Here is an 11,506-nt window from a genome sequence, read left to right as displayed (position 1 = left end):
GAATTTTTTGTATAAATAAATAATTAGTTAAAATCAACGTATACTTTGTATTACGACATAGAAATGATCTATAATATACAAGTTGTATATTAAAGTTAGACTGAACGGTTTTTTTTTCTAAAAGAAACTTCTTGTTTTACTGAAGAAAAAAGGGAAACCGTCGGGTACATGACAGTAAAACGGTCGCGGTAGGAGTCAGCACTTAAAAAGACACTTGATTTCACTCAAAAAGATTAAAGGCTTTCACGCCGAAGGCCTTAGTCCGCTTTTTATAGAGCATTGGCCTAGGAGAGTGTGCTATAAAATCTTGAAACCTCTTTTGGATTTATTTATAAAGTTTTATATGAAAAATATTATATTTTTTATAAAAAACCATGTATTTTAACTACGTACAAGTGCACTGGCTTCAGTCGGACGTAATTATTTTCTTTCTTTTCTTTTTGAAGATTCTTAGTAGCTTATGGATTTACTAAATAATAAAGTAGGAAGGGACGGAAGGTACTAGGTGTGTAGTGATATTATATACAACACCCCCGAGTTTCAACATATTTGAATGGCCCACTAAAGGGTCAGGTTTCACTCCATAAAGGAGAGGAAGGAGCTTAGACCCACCATGTTTCTACAATGCGGATTGGCGGGTTATATATAGCGTGCGTGCTCTCTGAGGCACGGAGGCTTAACACCAATAACTTTTCAAGTCCGGGTTGCTATTGGGAATTATTGAAAGAAAGAAATGCTTAATATTTCAACGTCCGACCCAGACCTCGATCCCAGGACCCCTGAAATAACGCCACGTATATAACCATAAGAACAGTTGTTAAATCTAGTTATCGTCATCATCATCATCATCATCATCATCATCAAAACAGCCGTTGGATGTCCACTGCAGCACCCTTGTGTAGGGACTTCGAACCATGACGAACCCGCCTGCACCTAGCGAATCCTTGCAGCTCGCTTGATGTCGTCAGTCCATCTGGTGAGGAGTCGACCAGCAGTAGTAGTATCCAAAACTATATTATATACTTTCTAATAACTATCTTAATATAGAAATGCGAAAGGTCATTCACCACGAAATCTCGAAAACCGCTTGGTGTACAAAGCTGAAATTTGGCAGGGAGGTAGTTTATAGTTAGTAGGTATCCATTAAGACGGATTGTGCGATAGGGCTGGATTAAAGTGGTCTAATTAGGTCTATTGCGCGAACGAAGTCGCGGGCGTCCGCTAGTATAATATAATATAGATTTTAAGATTGTTAATAAAGGCTTTTATTATTATTATTACTAAGATATGGATGATAAACTCATCGGATTTTTTGCTATTAGTACATTATATGGGAGTAACTTCGTCGTCCAATTAAAACAAAAATAAAAAAATCGTTTAGTACCTAGGCTTAAAAGGTTTGAAAATCTTTTAATGTATAAAAGCCTATTGAGTGAGCTTCCATTATCCCTTTGTATCTGTGCTTAATAGCACCTCGTAAAATATACGTCAAATTAATGCACAGTTGACACACTTTTCAGATATGTATTTATGTTTTTATCTTTATTTTATCATCATCACCATTCTATTTTAATGATTTACTTCAGGGTCAAAACTTTCTTCTTAAGGAAGAGAATTTTAGCGTAAACCCACTACGCTGGTTCAATGCAGACTGGCGGGCGAGTAGGTAATCTATTTACGAGTATATCGCAGCCACTTTTGTATTTTCAGGAAATTTTTAGCCCCTGACGTTAAAAGAGGGGTGTTATAAGTTGTACGTATCTGTCTCTCTGTGGCAACTCCCGAACGGATGAAGCGATTTTAATTTAGTTTTTTTTTGTATTAAATGTGACTTATGCGCGAATGTCCTTATTCATGTTTGATGAAAATCGGTTGAGCCGTTTAAACGTTGTGTGAGGTGAAAGTGGAGAAGAATAACCGAATGTAAAAAAAAATCAAGTGTTATGTTATTACTGGCTTGTAGCCTTTCTCCCATCGGAAAGAGAAAGATTCGGAGCAAATAATTTTTTGAGTTGGCTTTTTGGCGGTTTTTGGTGGAGATTTTGGCGGTTGGGTTTTCGGCAGGTTGTTTTCTCACGACGTGTAAACATAATGTGGCCTTGATTTAAATAATATTGGGGACCTGTGAGCCATGAGGACGGACTGGGACTCGAATCTGACAACTTATATTGTACTCAACTAATCAATAGGCCAATGAAACACCGGATAGCCCATAGATAACGTTTATAATGTTGATAACGATAATACTCAAGATAGAAAAAACTAAAACTATTTGCAAGGTCAAATTGCAAACACTGACAAATTTATATTTTATATTTATTATTTGTAAATATATTTTTGAACTGCCAGTAAATAATCAGCTTTATACGTACCCTACGACACGATCAGCTTTGCTTTGACTTATGTTCGCTTCTTTTCCCCTACCCCTACCACTACCCTATCCCTACCCTACTTTACAAATGCTCCATACACACATACACATACACTTCCATCCCCCCCCATTTTAGAAAGAGTCAAAATGTAGCCTATGTCCATCTCCAACCTTTCAACTATCTCCACTTAAAAAATCACGACAATGGGTCGCTCCCTTTTGCCGTGAAAGATGAACAAACAAACAGACAGACAGATACACATACTTTCACATTTATAATATTAGTAAGTAAGTAAGTATGTTCAAAAGTATACTTTAGAAATGTTTCAGGCTTGTATACTAAAAGTTTAATTATAATTTATTATTAGTATAGGATAAACAATATTGTAATTAAGCTCTCATTTCCTTTCAGATTTTCTCATGCATATTTGCTTAAATCAGAATATTCTATAAATAAACTGGTCTCTAAACAAACAATTTTGATTTGTAATAAGGAATTTATTCATGGAATCAGATTATTATTAATCTATACTTCTATAAATTCCTACTAATAACTATTACAAAGAGGAAATATTTGATTGTTTCTTTGAATTAAATAGGCTCTGAAACTACTGGTTCGATTTGAAAAATTCTTTCACCAGAATCCTACATTATTCCTGATGAACATAGGCTATATTTTATTCCCGTATATTTCAGGGACGCGAACAACGTGTTTGACTTTGAAACCGCGCGGCATCCGCTAGTGTATTTATAAATTAGATTATTGCTGAATGCATTCAGGCGTAAGGCATAAAATGCAACGATAGGGACACTTGTATCATCGATAACGTGATATAATTGATAAGAATTTCGACTGATAATGATTAGTGTAAATCAAAAGTTTGAACTAAGCGCTTCGGAGTCGCGAATCGTTACTCCGCTTAGATGCTGACTCTGGAGACGATAATGAGGATGTAAATTGGCGTATAGGGAGCAGGGGGTCGGGGGGAGGGGGAGGGTGGCCCGGGAAACCTGTGGCGTATCTGTTGCGCCCCCGACAGCCATGCTCCGGGCAGCCGCAGCCAGTCTGACTCCCCGCGTCGGATGAATACGCCGTACGAACGTCCGCGTTCTCGATTACGCACGTGCAAAACCTTTGTGATAAAATAATCATGTACACGAAAAGTTTACGCGTTGTGTGCGTGTAGTGTTCGCTCGATCTGTAACTTTGTTCTGGATTTTTTGCTAAGGTAATTTTTTTTTTAATTGCCGCGTGCTGTGATTATGTTGTTCCGTGTTGGATTGTTCCAGATTGATTTGTTTTCGTATGTAGTTTTTTTTTTTTAATAATTTTATTTTTTAAAAATCTTTTACTGTTACAACTTAATTGGATTTATTAATTTAATTTTAATTTAATAATATCTGTCATTTATTTTACAATTCTGTTTTTAAATTAAAAAAAGTTTCTGAAGCTTTAATGTGTAACAATGTTGTTATAAAGAATAAAAGTTTCTGGTATTCTAATATTTGAAACTATGGAATAGATTTTGAAAATTCTATTACCCCTAGAAAGTCACGTTATTTGTGAGTGTCACAGGAACGGGAACTATGCGGGGCGTTAGCTTTTATATTATAAAACTGTTAAATATTTAAACGGATACAAAGAAGACGTTTATATTTACCACCATGTCAATTTATGTCTACTCGTGAAGCAAAAGCGATTAAAAGTTTTTCAGGCGAACCGCTCTCATGAGTTTGATTATATGAGAATAGTATATCTTTTGAAGTATTTAGAGCGGTAGCACTTTGAAGGAAAACATGTGTAGAGCATAAAATATCGTCTCAAGAAAGGGTCCCGTACAAAATTCCCGTTGGATATTTTTTTCAATTTTTAATTCTTAATTGTAAATATTATTTGTCTATCAAATCTGTTTAATGCAAATAAAATACGGCGTATTAAATATTAGGTCATGTATTAAAACACCAGCCTTTCAGTTAAATTACGAAGTAAATTAATATTAGACGTATATATAACAAATACCATCGCTTACGTCGAACTTTTATATAGGTATAGTTATTTAAAAAATACGACAATGAGACGAGAAAGTTTTTGTTACGTTTAACTAGACGTTACGTTATGGAAGTTATTATCCATATAAACTATAAGTACATAAGTACCTAATTATTATGTTTTCATTCACTGTCAAACTCAGAACAAGTTACCATTATTTTTTTCAAGTAGCTCCTCCTTATGTATCTGAAATCAGTCTTTGATTTGTGGCCTTCAGACAGATTTTGCAAATATACAGAGACTTCGTCCGCCCTTAGACCTCCTTAAATACTACCTCTCTGCCAAATTTTATCTTTAGATGTCAAGTAGTTCGAGATTTCCTGATGACCTTTCGCATGTACATGTATGTATATTAAGATATGGACAAATTCCAAAGACCTGACAAGTTTTCCGGTTTTCCATTTAGGTGTACGGAACCCTTAAACCCGATTTAATTGTTTACAAAGTTTTCTTAAGAATGTTTTCATAGCCCTACATTCTTTAGCTACTGCATTTCCTTTTCAACTGTATTTCAGTATAAAACTGAAAGCTCGTGGCTTGGAGAAAATTATGTTTTATATAAGATAGGTCAACGTAGCAACTGCAATCATTAAAAAATGCATTTCATATTTCTTACATTGCTACAAGATGCAGTGGCGTAGCGTTCCTTGGAAGGGCCCTGTATCAAAATTATTTTGGGGCCCAAATGAAGGGTTAAGAATTCACACAAAATAAACAAAAAAATCTATTCTAAAGTAAATATGTCAGGCACCGCCATTTTTGACTAAGCTGGGGCCCTTGGGTACACGAGAATTTGGGGCCCTTTTGGAAAGTAAATAAAGCGAATTATCCAATTTTTTTTTACTAAGTATGATGATTTAATATAGGTAATCAGATACATTATGATAAAGTATGTCATTAATGGTCTTAGAATGCTGCAGGGTTACGATTACGATAACGGTTTCTTTTGGCATTTCTGTTGACCAAAATCAAGTCAACATTTTGAAGGATATTGATATTGTCAGTCTTTCGCGGCCCCTGAAAATGGGGGCCCTGGACACGGGCCGCGTGTGCCCTCATGGTAAAGACGGTATTGATGACAGTGACTTAGCCTATCTAGGATGTTTCCAACTTTTGGGCGTACGCTTAACTATGAAAAAAAAGAGATTGTGGATTACCTACATTTTACTATTTTTTGCTTTCACACGTAACTATAGGCCCCCGAACTACACAGGCCCCGTATCTTTAATACGGCGGTAGCTACGCCCCTGACAAGATGGTACCTAATAATATTTTTCCATTTAATAAAACTAAAATAGCGGTATAAACGAGCTCTATTTTAATGAATAGAAATAAAGAAAATGAACGAACCTATGTAAATAAGAGAAAGTTTACTAAAGGAGCAAGTTAAAATATCCTTTTAGTGTTTTGATTCCAACTATTTCTGTAGGTAAGTTTATTTAAAAGAAAACGTTTGTTTTCTGACATACCTACCTATAACTTTTGGATAGAAATATTTTTTTTGTAAGAAAAAAATATGTATTTCTATTCATTGGAAGATTATTTTTCTTTCTAAACATTTTATATGTTAATACTTTTTATAACAACGGTCAGAGATATACTCTAAAATAATATTAGATTTTCTTTTGTTGGCCGGCGAAATGAAATCCGCCCAATTTCGGTGATGTCCCTTCACCGAACCGTGTACCTATATCTATTTAGGTTGGCTGCGAATTGCGATAGGCAGTGGTTTCAACTTATTTGTTACTAGCTGACGCCGCGCGGTTTCACTCGCGTGGTTCCCGTTAACGTAAGAATACGGAGATAATATATAGCCTAAAGCCTTCCTCGATAAATGGGCTATCTAACACTGACAGAATTTTTCAAATCGGACCAGTAGTTCCAGAGATTAGCGCGTTCGAACATACAAACAAAAAACTCTTATAATATTAGTATAGATTAATCGTCAGCCCGCCTGTTTACGTAAAATTATGATTTTTGCAAATCCAGCGGGAGCTAATTATTTTCTGGTATACTACTAATAAGTAGCCTATGTTCTGTTCCAAGATCCTATTTATGTCTGTACCAAATCTTATCCAAATCGGTTAGGTTAAAATAGTTTAGTCGTGAAAAGGTAACAGACAGATGAACTTATTTTCGCATTTGTAGTACGAGGTATATGTAGGTAGTATAGATTAGCTTCATCTTTGTGTTTTTTTTTTAATTTGATAGTTGACGTAACAAGCAGATGACCCAGTTGATACAAAGTGGAAAAGTTGGAAAAACATCCCCTATATCAGAACATCATCTTGTATGGTATCCAAGTTAAGAACTTTTTATAGATTATAGTGCCATGCACCTGTTATTCGAAGACATAGTGCTAGAGCTTTTAATTTTATCGGAATAATATGTAACTCAGTGTTAACTCTTTATAGCGACATATAAAGCATTTTTTAGAGTGAAGAAAAATCTTACGTTACATTAAATCGTTGTATATCCAACGATATTCTATACTAGAAATAGGGCACTAGCGCATCAAAACTGAGGCGGACAAATGTCGCTTTTTAAACAACAAAAGTTATTTAAACAAGTAATACCTAAATATAATCTACAATGTTGAGTTGTGTGTTCAGGAAGTGTATATATAGGTACGGTACATAAATATATAATGTAAATGTATGTGTAAAAATACACAATTTTGTGTTTACTTAGGTACTTATTGCGCTCAGTGGAGTAGCTAAATTCGGATCACTTTTTGCAGTGTTTTTGTAGGCACATAACATATCTATAGTATAAAATATCATTGACTATTTCATCAAATAATTATTCTTCCAGTTAGCAGTTTAGCATAATATGGTAATAAACAGCGGGCTGCATTGTTGTCGCAGGGTAAATATTTATTTTTGTTACACATTACATAAGTCAACATAAATTCAGTGACTTTAGTGTTATAACACCACACAATTTTGAAATTTTCAATATAACCTAATTATTTTACTCATTGATTTCACAATTTGCTTTGCTGACGTTTTCTAATAATTACCTACTTTGACTGATCTAAATCTCTATTGAACTATGGATGATTCGGTAAGTAAGCGCTTTATCGTGGCTCGCAATTTCCTTTTTTATCATAAAGCAACTTTCCGCGTTGTGGCAGGCGTCTACTGATCCGCAAACGGATCAAACGGATTCTTAATTTTGCGGTAAATAAAATCCGTTCGATGCAATCCGTACAATGCGGATAGGTGGACGCACTTGAACGAATTTCTATACATAGAATACCTACTAAAATCCGTTTGATGCGATGCGTCCGATACGTACGTAATTCCTCAGATAGCTGGTAGGTATTAGTGGACCGCTTGGAAACCCCGATCCACGGCATATTTTATTAAACTTTAAATACGAATACAATGGGGATGATGACTAGGTTTGAATATATTGGATACATTCGGGTAAATAAGGTCAATGTTAACTTATTTATACATAAAAAGCAAAGATTGTCTAGATATTTGCAAAATAAATAAGATTATAAAACTTCAAAATCTATAAAAAATCTTTTATCGTAATTAGATGAAAGTTCAGTTTTAGCTTCCTTACATATAACGTTACATTTTTTAATCTTTGAACTATAAACATAAACGCACTAATAACAAAGATATTAGTAATTTTGTTTGAACGCCCATACAAATCTAATGATCACTATGTACCTACGACGTCATTAATTCGTACCATTTTGTATGGGGTGTGTTTCAGGGATCCGTGGCAACGCCGCAAATCTGACCCTTTAAATCCCTGTAGCTTCGAAAGTAATGATCGCAGATACCCTGTTTTTACAAAATGCTTTTCTATTAGCATACTCTTAATTTATAAAAACTGTCGTCATCCCTATTTAATTCCACCTTCCTCATATCACGATATGATGAAAACCGCAATAGGTACCTACTTAAAATAATAAGTTAGCCTACTGACATGCAAACGAATCCGTGGGCAAAAGTTAGTTAGCCAAATCCAACAAATCCACGCAAAAAATATAAATGTGAAAGTAACGGCTTCTCTCTTTGTCACAAAATAAAACTTGCAGGAAGAAGAACCGGGGATAAAAGTTTCTACGAATCCACCTTTTCAAGGAAAATACTCGAAACATATTACTTAGATATTTGATTTTTGTATTCCATGCGAACTGTATATACTAGCGGACGCACGCGACTTCGTCTGCGTAAAATTTACTTTTTCACATATCCCTCGGGATCCATGGATTTCGGGATAAAAAGTAGCGTATGTGTAAATCCAGACTATATATAATAATCTAACTCTACTTTAAATTTCAGGCGATTCGGTTCAGTAGCCGAGGCGTGAAAGAGTAACAAACACTCATACCATCAAAATTATACTGTTTTCGTAAATCTCATGAATCCAAGGATTTTTTCGGGATAAAAAGTAGTCTATGTGATAATCCAGAGTAAAATCTATTTCCATTCCAACTTTCAGCCAAATCGGTTCAGTAGTTGCGGCGTTAAAGAGTAACAAACATCCAAATATCTATACAAACTTTTGCATTTATAATATTAGTAGGAGGAATATTTTGTGCAATGTATAATCATAATATTATATACCTGTTTATAAAAGATACATATAGTACCAAATCTTTAATTAATTAAGTCTTTGTACTTTTCTTGTAAATTTAACAATCTTTACTAATATTTTAAAGAGAAAGTTTGTGTTATAAGGGGTAATTTCTGGATCCACTGAATCGATTTTGAAAGTCCTTTTACTACTAAAGCTACGTTATTTGTGAGTGTCACAGGCTATATTTTATCCCTGTATTCTTACGGGAACGGGAACTACGCGGGTGAAACCGCGGTGCGTCGGTTAGTACAAAATATGTTAAAATATTCAGATTTATAATGCAGATATACCTAAAATGTTTATCTCGTCAAGACTTGAACAATGTGTCTGAGCTAATAAAGTCTTTAAACCTAAATAAACAAACTGTGCATTTTTATGACATGATAAGTGTGTTTGATCGGCGCGTTTGGTTTTTCCGAGATTTCTTCGCAGTTTTCATGTCGATTTACAAAATATATTGTAGTAAAACTCTAAAGACCATTGTGCACATCACATTTTATTTGAAATATTTATTTGAAAATAGGTATTTTAAGGTAGTTTTTATTGAAAACGTGGGGAAAATTCGTCTTATCGTTTTAGAATAGTTTTCCGAAAAACATGCCGAAAGTCACAAACGACCGCTTTTCAAAGCGGTAAGCGGTAATTAAATAATATTATAAAGAGGTAAGATTTGTTTTTGTTTGTTTGTTCTCAATAGGTTCCTAGACCGATTTTTGAAAGTACTAGACCGATTTTTATTTTTTACCACTGGGAGGCTACATTATTAGTGAGCAACATAGGCTATATTCTATCCACAAATCCACGGGAAAGTGACCTACACGTGTGCGACACGATCCATCATCATGTCAGCCGATGGACGTCCACTGCAGGACATAGGCCTTTTATAGGGACTCCCAAGCATCACTATCCTAAACCTTCTGCATCTAGTGAATCCCTGCGACTTGCTTGATGTTGTCAGTTCACCTAGTGGGGGGTCGACCAACACTGCGTTCGCCATTCCAGCACTTAGGGACCCAAAGTCCATCGGCTCGAACTGTGCCCTGCCCATTGCCACTTCAGCTGGCGACTCCTTGAGCTATGTCGGTGACTTTGCTATAATATAGGTACTTAATATGCATAAAGGTATTTAAATATCAATGCATACAGTTGTATAATAAGTTCCAACGGGTTGACGATTCTTTTAAAATGTTTATTATTTTCTCGTGACATACTCGTATTATCTCTAGAGAGCTTGAATTGTAAAACAAACAGGTAGATATTCAATCTGACTGTTGTTATAGACTTAGAGCAAGAGCCAGCGAAGGCCAGAGAAGAAGGTCATTCTTCGTTTTATAAAAGCCATAAGTTTGTCAGACCATGTTCTTACTGTAGAAGGGGACTTTGGAACTTTTTCTAATTTAACTAAGGTCCAAATACAATTTATCCAAGTATATAGTATGAATTCTCGTTGGGATAATAATGAGAAGTCAAGTCCTGAGTAGACCTGTGTTACCTGCTACTTCCCAAAACTATGGTGGTGCAAACTTTTTTTTAAGGCCTATACTTACACAATACACACACAACTTAGCCTCAAAGTAAGCGTATAGAGTATGTTATACTTGTAGGTACTAAGATAGTGGATTTTTTCATCTATACTAATATTATAAAGAGGTAAAGTTTGTAAGTTTGTAAGTTTGTCACATTTTTTAAATGGGGTAATCTTCGGAACTACTGGTCCGATTTTAAAAATTCTTTCACCAGTAGAATGCTACATTATCGGGGAGTGCTATAGGCTATATTTTATATTGGTATCATATATATTAGCCGAGTTATCACAGTTTTGGTCATACAGGTCGGACTGAAAATCCTCTTAAACAGACTTATTCGCATGCGCTGCCTTAACTATTGTGTAAAATTGAAATTAATGTATGGAGACTTTATGTATCTTTAAAAGTTCTACTAAAAAGTCCGCGACACCATATATCTATCTTCTATATATTAGCAGATATAGTACCTTTTGTGTTTTAAAAATTATTTATTTTATACACTTAGGTTTACGTCATTATTTATACAACTAAACTTTAATCCTTATTAAAATAAATTATTTAATAATCACAAGGATATTATGGAGATAAGATTTGCCCTATACAGTATGTTAATTACTTAAATAGTTTCGGAGATAATACAAAATTTCTAAGACGCAGAATTTCCGCTATATGACGCCCGGCGCTTTCATTTACGTAGTTCCCGTTCCCGTGTGAATATGGCGATCAAACATAGCCTATGACACTCGCAAATAACGTAGCTTTCTATTGGTAAAACAATTTTCCAAATCGGTCCAGTAGATCCAGAGATTACCTCCTACAACCACACGAACTTTACCTCTTTATATTATTAGCATAGAAGTCTCTATTTCTCTTGGTCATACCACCACTCTCGAAGGACTGGAACGATTTTGCTAAGGGTAGGAGTAAGATAGAGAAGTTACAGGGTAGGGTAGG

The 11,506-nt window shown here is 34.9% G+C and overlaps 1 protein-coding gene across 2 annotated transcripts in view; it reads left to right on the top strand.

Moving 5' to 3' along the window:
- Positions 1–3,457: 3,457 nt before the first annotated feature.
- The window catches only part of LOC112047857 (potassium voltage-gated channel subfamily H member 8-like), a 137,474-nt gene continuing 129,425 nt past the window's right edge, over positions 3,458–11,506 (top strand). For both annotated transcript variants that reach the window (XM_052881786.1, XM_052881785.1), the window contains exon 1: positions 3,458–3,600. The gene's annotated coding sequence lies outside the window, so the exon portion shown is untranslated. The remainder of the gene's footprint in view (positions 3,601–11,506) is intronic.

The sequence above is a fragment of the Bicyclus anynana genome, chromosome 5 (assembly GCF_947172395.1).
Source record: "Bicyclus anynana chromosome 5, ilBicAnyn1.1, whole genome shotgun sequence".
Lineage (NCBI taxonomy): Eukaryota > Metazoa > Arthropoda > Insecta > Lepidoptera > Nymphalidae > Bicyclus > Bicyclus anynana.
This window is presented reverse-complemented; position numbering and strand designations above follow the sequence as displayed.